Source organism: Neopelma chrysocephalum, unplaced genomic scaffold, assembly GCF_003984885.1.
Source record: "Neopelma chrysocephalum unplaced genomic scaffold, ASM398488v2 Primary Assembly neopelma1_63, whole genome shotgun sequence".
Classification (NCBI taxonomy): Eukaryota; Metazoa; Chordata; class Aves; order Passeriformes; family Pipridae; genus Neopelma; species Neopelma chrysocephalum.
In genome coordinates this window covers 11021238-11030262 of record NW_020897720.1, presented here as the reverse complement: position 1 = coordinate 11030262, position 9025 = coordinate 11021238, and the positions used below count along the sequence as shown (strand labels likewise).

Below are 9025 nucleotides of genomic sequence, written 5' to 3'. Positions count from 1 at the left end.
CTGAACAACAGAACAAACAAATGAATTTTTCCTTTCTGTGCGTTCAAGTTACGCACGCAGACGCATGAAAAAAAATAACACGGAGAGAAGGCTTTCATTTAGCCACAAAAATACGCCCTTTTCACTATTTCCACTTGCCAAAGTGGGTTGTTCAGCCTTTCACCCCCTGACACATTACATATTATAAATGTGGAATTGTTATTGTGTGTGATTGTTCATCTGTACCTCTCCTACCCAAAAGCCTTAATGACCCATCTTTAGCTAATGCCTCCAGGGGGAGGGAGACCTGCAAACGCCAGCTGGTGATTGCCATCACTCTGCCGGCCTGGGAAGGGGGAGGGCTGGCACAGGTTGAAGCCGGGCAATCCATGATCTCTTGCCCAGCATTGGCATGAATCTGCATTTGCAACTCACGGGATGAGCTCTAGTCCTCAGAAAGCCCAGGAGGTGGCAGTGGCACTACTTACCACTGTCTCCTTCACAAATGCCGAAGCAGGGCTTTGGGAATATCTCATTAGCCAGGGCTTGTGAGCCAGTGCCCTGGATTTAGCGAGGAGGAGAGCAGGCAGAGAAGCAGATAGGAAAGGAAAGAGCTGGGCCAGCTGATCAAGAGGACTGAAACTGAACCTTAGGGATTGGCAAAGGCAATTTGCTCCAGACCCTAAGATGTGGCTCCTGCCACGCAATAACTTGATAGGTGCCAACATGACCAGAGTGGCAAAATTGCCAATGACACCATTCTCTGAGGCATTCAGAGGGTTCACAGCTTTCCTCTTGCTGAGGCTGGAGGTTGTATGGGTCTGTACATGGGTGCTGCAGTTCAGAAGACAGATGTAACCTGCTTGCATGGTGGCCACAGATGTGGTGTCCTCTGCCAGAAGAAGACACGGAGACAAAGGAAGATGTTTTCTTTCAAACCAAACTATATGTTCTCCTCCTGAAGGCTCTGTCAGCTGGGGAGTGTATTTTTAGCTCTGCCATCAAAGGAGCCTTGATTGCTACTGTGATCTCGGCAGCCAGTCATTGGTGTTGTCTCTAAAAGTCAGTGTTCATCAGATTGGAAAGTAACTCCCAGATGCAGGAAAGAAGCTCAACAGACCTCTTCATTAAAAATAAAAAGAAAAGAAAAACTTTGATTTGTGGGTCTTCACTGGAGCAAGGAGAAGAAGTAAGAGGACCTCCAGTACTGAGTACATCAGCCCAGATCAGGCTGCTGGGCTGTCACATCTGTGTCCTCAAGAGATCAACTGCCAAAGGGTTTATTTGAAAATCTGTCTCTCCTGCCTCCTCCCCAGCTTGACCTGCCTCTGGCCCTTGTTCTCCAGCTCAGCTTCCAACTGCCACACTAGATTTTAATCTCTCTGTTTATTTCTGCTCTCTGATCCTCTGCTCCATTTTCCCAAATAGGTACAAGAAAGTGGTTTCTGGTTCCTTCCTGAAAGACATCCATGCCAAGCAAGGGCTGCAGACCCCACTCCACACTGATTACTAATAACACAGTGGGTACAGTGATTACTAATAACCTCCTCAGCACCTGATGCTGCAGATCACAGCCTGTCTTTCTTCTCAGGGAGCTTCAGGATCTACGAAGATCCTGTCAGGAAGTCATTGATGTTCCAGTAAAAGGGTGATCTGCTTCCTGATGGGAGAACCAAGACACAAGTTAACCTTCCTCGTGTGAGTGCTGTGGAGTGGAAGTGGGAGTTTGTTGTTTCATTCTGATGGAAGGAGGAGGATATTCTTCTCCACAGCACTGGTAAATTCTGTCCCTAATTAACGAGCTGGTCATTTCTACAATCCATCCTCCTGAGGAACTTTCCCCACCTTTCCATGAAGCTCCAAGATACAAGGAAATGTTTGTGTTTCAAAAGCAGCTTAAATGGGTGGAAAGAATTCAACTATTACCAATAAACACTTCAGAAAATGATTTAACACTCAATAATGTCAGAGTAAAATAACAAATTTAGCAGTGCAAGCTTGGAAGCCAATCATGCTGCCAGCCAAGATGGATGAGGAGCTAAATTGCTCTTCTAGAGCCCTTGCCAAAGGTTTTGTCCTGTGACACCACACACAGTATCTGACTGCAGAGCAAGGCAGATAATGACATAATGAATGACTGTTTAATTTTGAGCCCAGACTTTTAAACTAAATATGGATAAATAAATAAACAGATCCAAGCTCTTTACAAATAAACACTGGCAGTGGCATTTACAGGGCAGAGGGGTTTTTATCCTGGAGCAAACTGTGAAGGAGAAACTATTTACTTGAAGTATAACAGCGAAGTTCTTGTTTGCTCTGTTTAATACACTTGTGCAGCTTCACTGATAGATGTGCCTGTGAGCTTGCTGTTTTTTCCTTGCCATTGGAAAAAGTTACAACCTTCCACAGCCACTGTGGGCAAGGAAACCAGCTCTCAGCTGTGTATACATGTCCCTGTGAAAAACCACAATGGTTATTGAGGGAAAGTGGCCATAGTGTCCAGTGCCAAACAGAATAAGAGAAGGTGGAGAGCAAGGAAGCAAAGCTTCATACCAAAGGGTGATCAGAGCAAATAAATAGTATGATATGGATTTTTGTGACTGCATAGAAGACAGGAATGAATTTGTTTCCATGAAACAGAAATCTGTTGGAGATGAAGGTTCCCTGAATATTAACACTCCACTAAAGATGGCCTCGCTGCCACGATCAGCTCCATAAAACCAAAGACCAGCAGCATTTTAAGTTTTTGAACTCTTTAGAGCTCAGGACAGGGTATGACCCTGGTCTGTGGGTGTCAAGGGCAGATCCTTTAGTAGTTACAGATAATCTTGGAGTCATCTTCCCACTGCCTGCTCCTTGCCAGTGGTGCATCAGGGAATGCCCACCAGGCTGGGCTCCTCTCTGCAGAGCCATCCCTGGTGTTACTGACACAGGATGAGCAACCTCTGTCACTGCCACAACAGCTGACAGGGATAAGTTATTTCATTACAGTTAGAAACACAGTGACAGAAATGAAAATGAACAAGTGTTTCATTAAAGCTGGTCTGACAGTTTTGTTCCTGGCGACCAAATGAGTTTCCTCTAAGGGCTCTTCCTGATTCTTCCTGACATCCTTCTCAAAATGCTGCTTCACTGAACTGACCTGAAGATATTTCACAGCTTTTAGGAGAGAGATTCTGAGTTCCCTTTCTTATGCTAGGACACTCCTTCTGGTCATATCATACGAATCTTGTATTATGAAATGTACCACTGAACAGTTCTTAATTGCCAAATGACCCCTAGCAAATTATTAACTTCGAGTAGACACCACAGGTGGGGATGCCTCTAGCTACTCCATGCAGCCATTCCTTGCATGCCTCTCAATTACAAGAACTGCTGAGATGTGGCAACTTTGTAGTTTAAAACCAGCAGCTTCAATAACTGTTGTTCCCTATGACGGGCCGCTCTGAGAGCTCTCAAGACTCGCAGAGTCTCTTATCAAACGTCCAGGCTTGACAAAACACGTGGAAGTTCGCAGAGCACAGCTGTGCTTTGGACACAGGAGCCTCTCTGAGCACTAGAAATGTTGCCTCAAAACCACTTAGTTTGCTCTGAAAAGCCCTCCCCATTTCATTTCCAAAGCATACTCGTCCATAACAAGGTAATGCATGCACAGAGAGCAAAGGTTTGGGCTTTTTAGTTTTGCTTGTTTTAAGGCAATAAAATACAGCTGGCACTTAGATGAATGCAGGGTGAGCTGGGTCCTTCATTCAGGGCTCAGTCAGAAACAAAGACGTGACACACTCCTGTGTTTGCCTGTGCTGCATCCTGTTCCTACAAAGGCCAGATCCAGCCCCTCGTGGCTCTCTGCCCTGCAGTAACAGGTGCCCTCTCCCATTATCCACGGCAGCCCAGGCAAACAATGTCAAATGGCACATGTTTTATTCAAAATACCCACAGATGTATCAGCAGAAACACTGCTCTGAGCTTTGCACAAAGGCTCTGCAGGGAAATACACACTAGGCCAGGAAAGAAGCCGTTCCTAATATGCCAGAGGGGCTGGAGCTCTGTTCTGTTCTGCTGAAGGAGGTCACAGACAGCTCAGCCTTTCCCTTGATATCAGGTGTTAATCTTATCATTGTTACAGCTAACATGGTTGGAAACCAAATCAGCCTTTGGGCAGGAGCTGGGGAGTTGGTGCTGTCTTTGCATGCCTTTGTCTTTCAGCTCTGTTATTGTGTGATTTCACCAGGGTCTCTGAATGTGCTGGATTTTAAATAAGGCCCCGGAACCAGCTACTCTGGTGAACATCAGGAATTACTGCAATAATCCGGAAAAATAGAAAGGATTCTGGGTTCATATGGGTGAGCAGAATTTGGACCATTGCATCTGAAAAAAACAGAGCTTTGTATTCCTTTCAGTTTTCCCTTATCTAGCTTGAGATTCTTTGAGTGCCAAAAATAATATTGTATATTACTGCCAGAACATTTATCTTCTGTCTGAGCTCATTTCAGAGATGGGATTTGCTCAGGAGGGCCTGGGAGGGGACGAAGGCTAGGGTTTTAAAGCACATCCTTATCTCTAGCCCCAGTGTTTTGTAAGTTAAAAGACAAATCAGAAAAAGACAAAGTCACTCTCGCCAGGGGAGGTACCAATTTATCTTCAGACAACACAACCTCTATTTAATTTTCCATTCAGACACCCCAGCACCCTTTGCCAAAGTGTATGTATACAGGGCTGGATGAGGTCGGAGGAGGAAGGCATTTTTCTGCTGCTAATAGCAATACCTTAGTGTCACTCATGATTTACAGCCAGCAAAGAATGCTTTTTTCTGGTCTATGTTCTGCTCAGTGTAATGAATGCAGTAGGAATAGCGCAGATGCCTCATGGAGCTCACAGGAGGAGATCTTCATTAGTCCAGTCCTCTCCAGTGTGGTAGCAAAGACTGGGAACATTAGAAGAGAATCCCTCTTGTTTATAACTAGCTTATTGAAGTGCACAAGCATGGAGTTGTCACTGTGTCACCTGCTGATGTGTCACCAACTTTCAGACACTGTTCATCTTCAAGATTCACAAGCAGCTCAGCTACAAGATGCTTCTTGCTGCTGCATGGAAGGAAGAAGGAAAGTAGGACACAGAATAAGATTTCAAGATATTCAGGAGAGGATGAGCCTCTGGATGAAATTTGGAGGTTAATATAGTTCTTTATGGAACCTGGGGTAGTTTCTTGGCTCTACTGGGACCAGGATGAGTCACATCAAAAGGGGAATGAACTCTGCCATGGTGCAGGAAGAACAGAGCCTCTATCAAACTAGAGACAAGTAAAAAATAACAGCAAACCTGGATCTATCATGTCCAGTATTCTGTCATAGATCCAGGCAATAAAAAATGCTATTTAGGGAAAGCACACTTGCTCGGGCACTTCAGTGGTCCATTCCCCTCATACTCCTTGCAGCAGCCACAACTGTTGCATTAGAGATGCCAGAGGGGACATCCCTGCCCAGGACATTTAGTTGTCCCTCTCTAGACTTTTTGCTTGTGAATTTGTCTAATTGTTCCCTGACTTTGACCATTCCAAATTCCTATTAGATTCAGCAAATGCCAACTGCTTCCAGTACTATGGGACTTCCTGAACAGCAGCTCAACCAGATCTTACCTAGGGCCTTCTTCATATTGTAAACCTTGACGCTGTCCTCCTTTTCCAGCTTTCTCCTCTCCTGGCTCAAATCACAACTCCAAAGGCAGCTTTGTCATCCCTCATCATCTTGTTTGTCCTTCTGTGGACCTCCTTTAGTCCCATAAATAGCCCAGTGAGCTGAATTTTGCTCATAATTCCTGTGAAGGAGTGGGATCTATCAGCTTTGTTCTGGCCTTGCTTGAGATCAACCATGAGGGGGAAGGACACCTCTTGAAAAAAAGTCAGGCTGCCTCTCCCTGGATGCAGCATTGCTGTATTCCTAATGAAATCTCATTACACTGGTCACTGAATCAGTTCAGTGAATCATGAAATGCATCTCCAGTTTTGTTTTTGAAGACAGGAGACAAGAGGGCAGTCAGATCCCTCCCTCACCTTGAACTCTGTATCCAATAGATTTATCCAGGGGCAAGACAGGAGTCTAAATGATCCTGATCCTCAAAAAGTGTCCTAAATCACAGCTTCATCTGTCCATTCCATGAAACAGAAAAATGAGGAATTATGCATTTCAGGAAAAGAGTGATGAGGTTTTGTTACTTGGCAACTGTAGCTCCCACATATTTTGGAAAACTGTGAGAACATCCTGTACCTCGGAGAAATGAACCAGTTTAGGTGAGGAGGAAGAGAGCTGGCAGCAAATCCCCAAAACTTTGAGCTGGGAAGATTTCTCGGGGCTTGTGGAAGCAAAAATTGCTTTATGTCTGCATGCTCCTCAGCTTGTCTCCTCAACGTGACTGTCTGCATCAGTTTCTGGGCTCTTCATGGTGAAATAATCCATTGTTCTGCCATTTCTGTCTCGCAGAGGCATTTCACAGCCATCTGAATGGCCTCTAATCCACCTGCCAGCTGCAATCAGCACACAGCATGGCTGCACTCCTGTCAGCCAAGATCTGAGCACCAGAAACGAAAACCTTCAAAACAGGAATCAGCAAGAAATCTGCATGTGAAAACTGGGGAGGGGGTAGTCAAACCTGAGGGCTTGGTGGGTGTACTCACAGGGACAACAAACCCACATGATGAGGCCACAGTAAAGTTTGACTTGCCTTTTGCAGTGGCAGTTGACTTCAGACAAGAATTCAGACATGACTATTAAAATAATAACTTAGGGCTTCAGTTGCTGGGAGCCAGTCTCCAAGGCTGAGCTCAGCAGATGGTTGTGTCAGTGGACCCCAACTAATGCATTTATGCAGTGGTTCAGCATTTTTGGTCCAGTTTTGTTACTGACAACTTTGCTGTGTGAAATCCCATTTCTCTGTCCTTGGTTGGATATGAGAATCTAGTGGTTTCAAAGCGCAGATCTCAACTCTCCGAGACAACCCTGCAGTAACCAATTAAGTAGAACTAAGATAGCAAAACTAGCATGGCAAGAACTGATTGAAACTGTCTGTTGCTTCAAGGAGTGCAATAACACGAGATTGCTACAGAGGCAAAGATGTCTTATTAAAGCTCGGGGTTCATCAGTCTTTGTAAGGTCTGCCTGGCACTGCAGTCTGCTGTGTGAAATTCCAATTGGCTTCATGTAAAATCAGTGAGAGTTGGGTTGTTAATGCCCAATAGTTTCTTTGGAATCCTGGTTTTTCTAATTATGCCATTAAAAGGACATGAGGTAATCTCCCCATGACATCCCCACCTCCCTCTGCAGCCCCCACAGCCCTTGGCAGCCCCCCAGGAGTGGCCCCACTGCCGAAGAAGAGGATGCTGGTGCTCAGGGACAGAAACTCGTGTGGCTTGAATGAAGAGAAGCAGAAGCCTGATGCCCCCAGTGATGTGATGTGCTGCAGTGACCAAAATAACAGTTTGGAAGTGAAGCCCCATTCCTACTTGGGAGCCATTTGGAGCGGACTGGGAGATCCAGTGGCCAGAAGTTCCTATGGCAATGGGGAGCAGCTGTGTCCGTATGCAGGAGCGTGGCTCTTTGGAGAGCACTGCCTGGACTCCACAGGGACATGTGAGTTGCAAGTGCTTCAGTCTTTCAGCCAAGAACAGAGGAAGGCTCATGAGATGATGTTCATGGCAGCACTTGAGCACGACATGAAGAAGGCCTTCACCTTGCAGGCCAGTCAGGACAAGGTGTGCAGCATCTGCATGGAAGTTGTGTAAGAGAAACCATCAGCCTCAGAGAAGAGGTTTGGGATCCTTTCCAAGTGCAACCACACGTGCTCCTTGTCCTGCATTTGGCAATGGAGATGTGCCAAGCAGTTCAGGAAACCCATCATCAAGCCCTGCCCAGAGTGCCATGTTTGTCATTCAAGTTATATCCAACTTTGTCATTCCCAGTGTGTACTGGGTACAAGAGGAGGAGAAATAAAATGAGCAGATTAACACATTTAAGCAGAGAGTGGGGAAAAAGCCCTGCAAGTACTTTGAACAAGGGAAAGGAAAGGAAGTGTCTTTGGAAGGAAGTTTTGCGGGAACCAAAGGGCTGAAGGAGGTAACAAAGCTCTGCAGAAGTGTTAAGTTCTCTGAGCAATCACTCTGTATACTGAAATGTATAATTGGAACTGCTCTTTTCCAAACACAGTGATTGACTCTACACTATGGCAGGAGACCAGGGTCTTTGTTTCACTGTCAGTGGAGCTATTTCCATGTTCTGACTCATCCAGGGCTGTTTCTGCATGGGTAAAAGCAGCAGCACTTTGCAGTGTTGTTCAAGCCCTCACAGGTGAAAACAATTATGAGGTAAAAGTTGCATCAGTCACACGGGGTTTTTCACCTTGTGGGTGTTGCATTGTGTGTGCAGCTCTGGGTATGTTCACAGTACGACCATGCCTGTCATCCTGTTCTCCAGGACACAGGGACACAAGTGACAGGAGGCCACAATCATCATGTCCAAACTTGCCTTTCCCCAGGAACCTGGTGCCTCGCAAATTGTCTCTGAGTCAACCTCAGGACTATTTCTTGTGCTGCCCGGCACCTTTCTGCCCTGCCCATCCCTGTTGTGAGCGCAACAGTCACTTGTTTACCCCTTTTCATTCACAAACAAGCCCAAGAAACCTTCAAGCTGTGTCTGGACCTCTGCTCTTGGATCCAGTGGCACAGATGGTCTCCAGAGGTCTCAGTCCACAGCCCCACTGAGGTGCCTGAGCAAACAGCTCTGCCAGCAGACCAGCAACACAGGGGCAGTGCTCACTTCTCACTGTCCCTCAGGAAAACTTTAATTGCTACTTCTTCCACTTTGCCTTGAAGAACAGCACTTATACCATATTTTCTTGTGGATAGAAAGTCTAGCTCTTTTTAGCTAGTTCTTTGTTCCAGCTTTGTCAAATCTTAGTTGAGTTGATCTTAAACTCCTGAGCCTTGCTTTCCTCTTCTGTGACACAGGACAAGTGCAGCACCCAGAGGCTTGTAAAACACGTCCTCTGTGCCAGCTGA

The 9025-nt window shown here is 45.8% G+C and overlaps 1 pseudogene; it reads left to right on the top strand.

Moving 5' to 3' along the window:
- The first annotated feature begins 4318 nt into the window (after positions 1 to 4318).
- Positions 4319 to 9025, top strand: LOC113967307 (annotated as a pseudogene).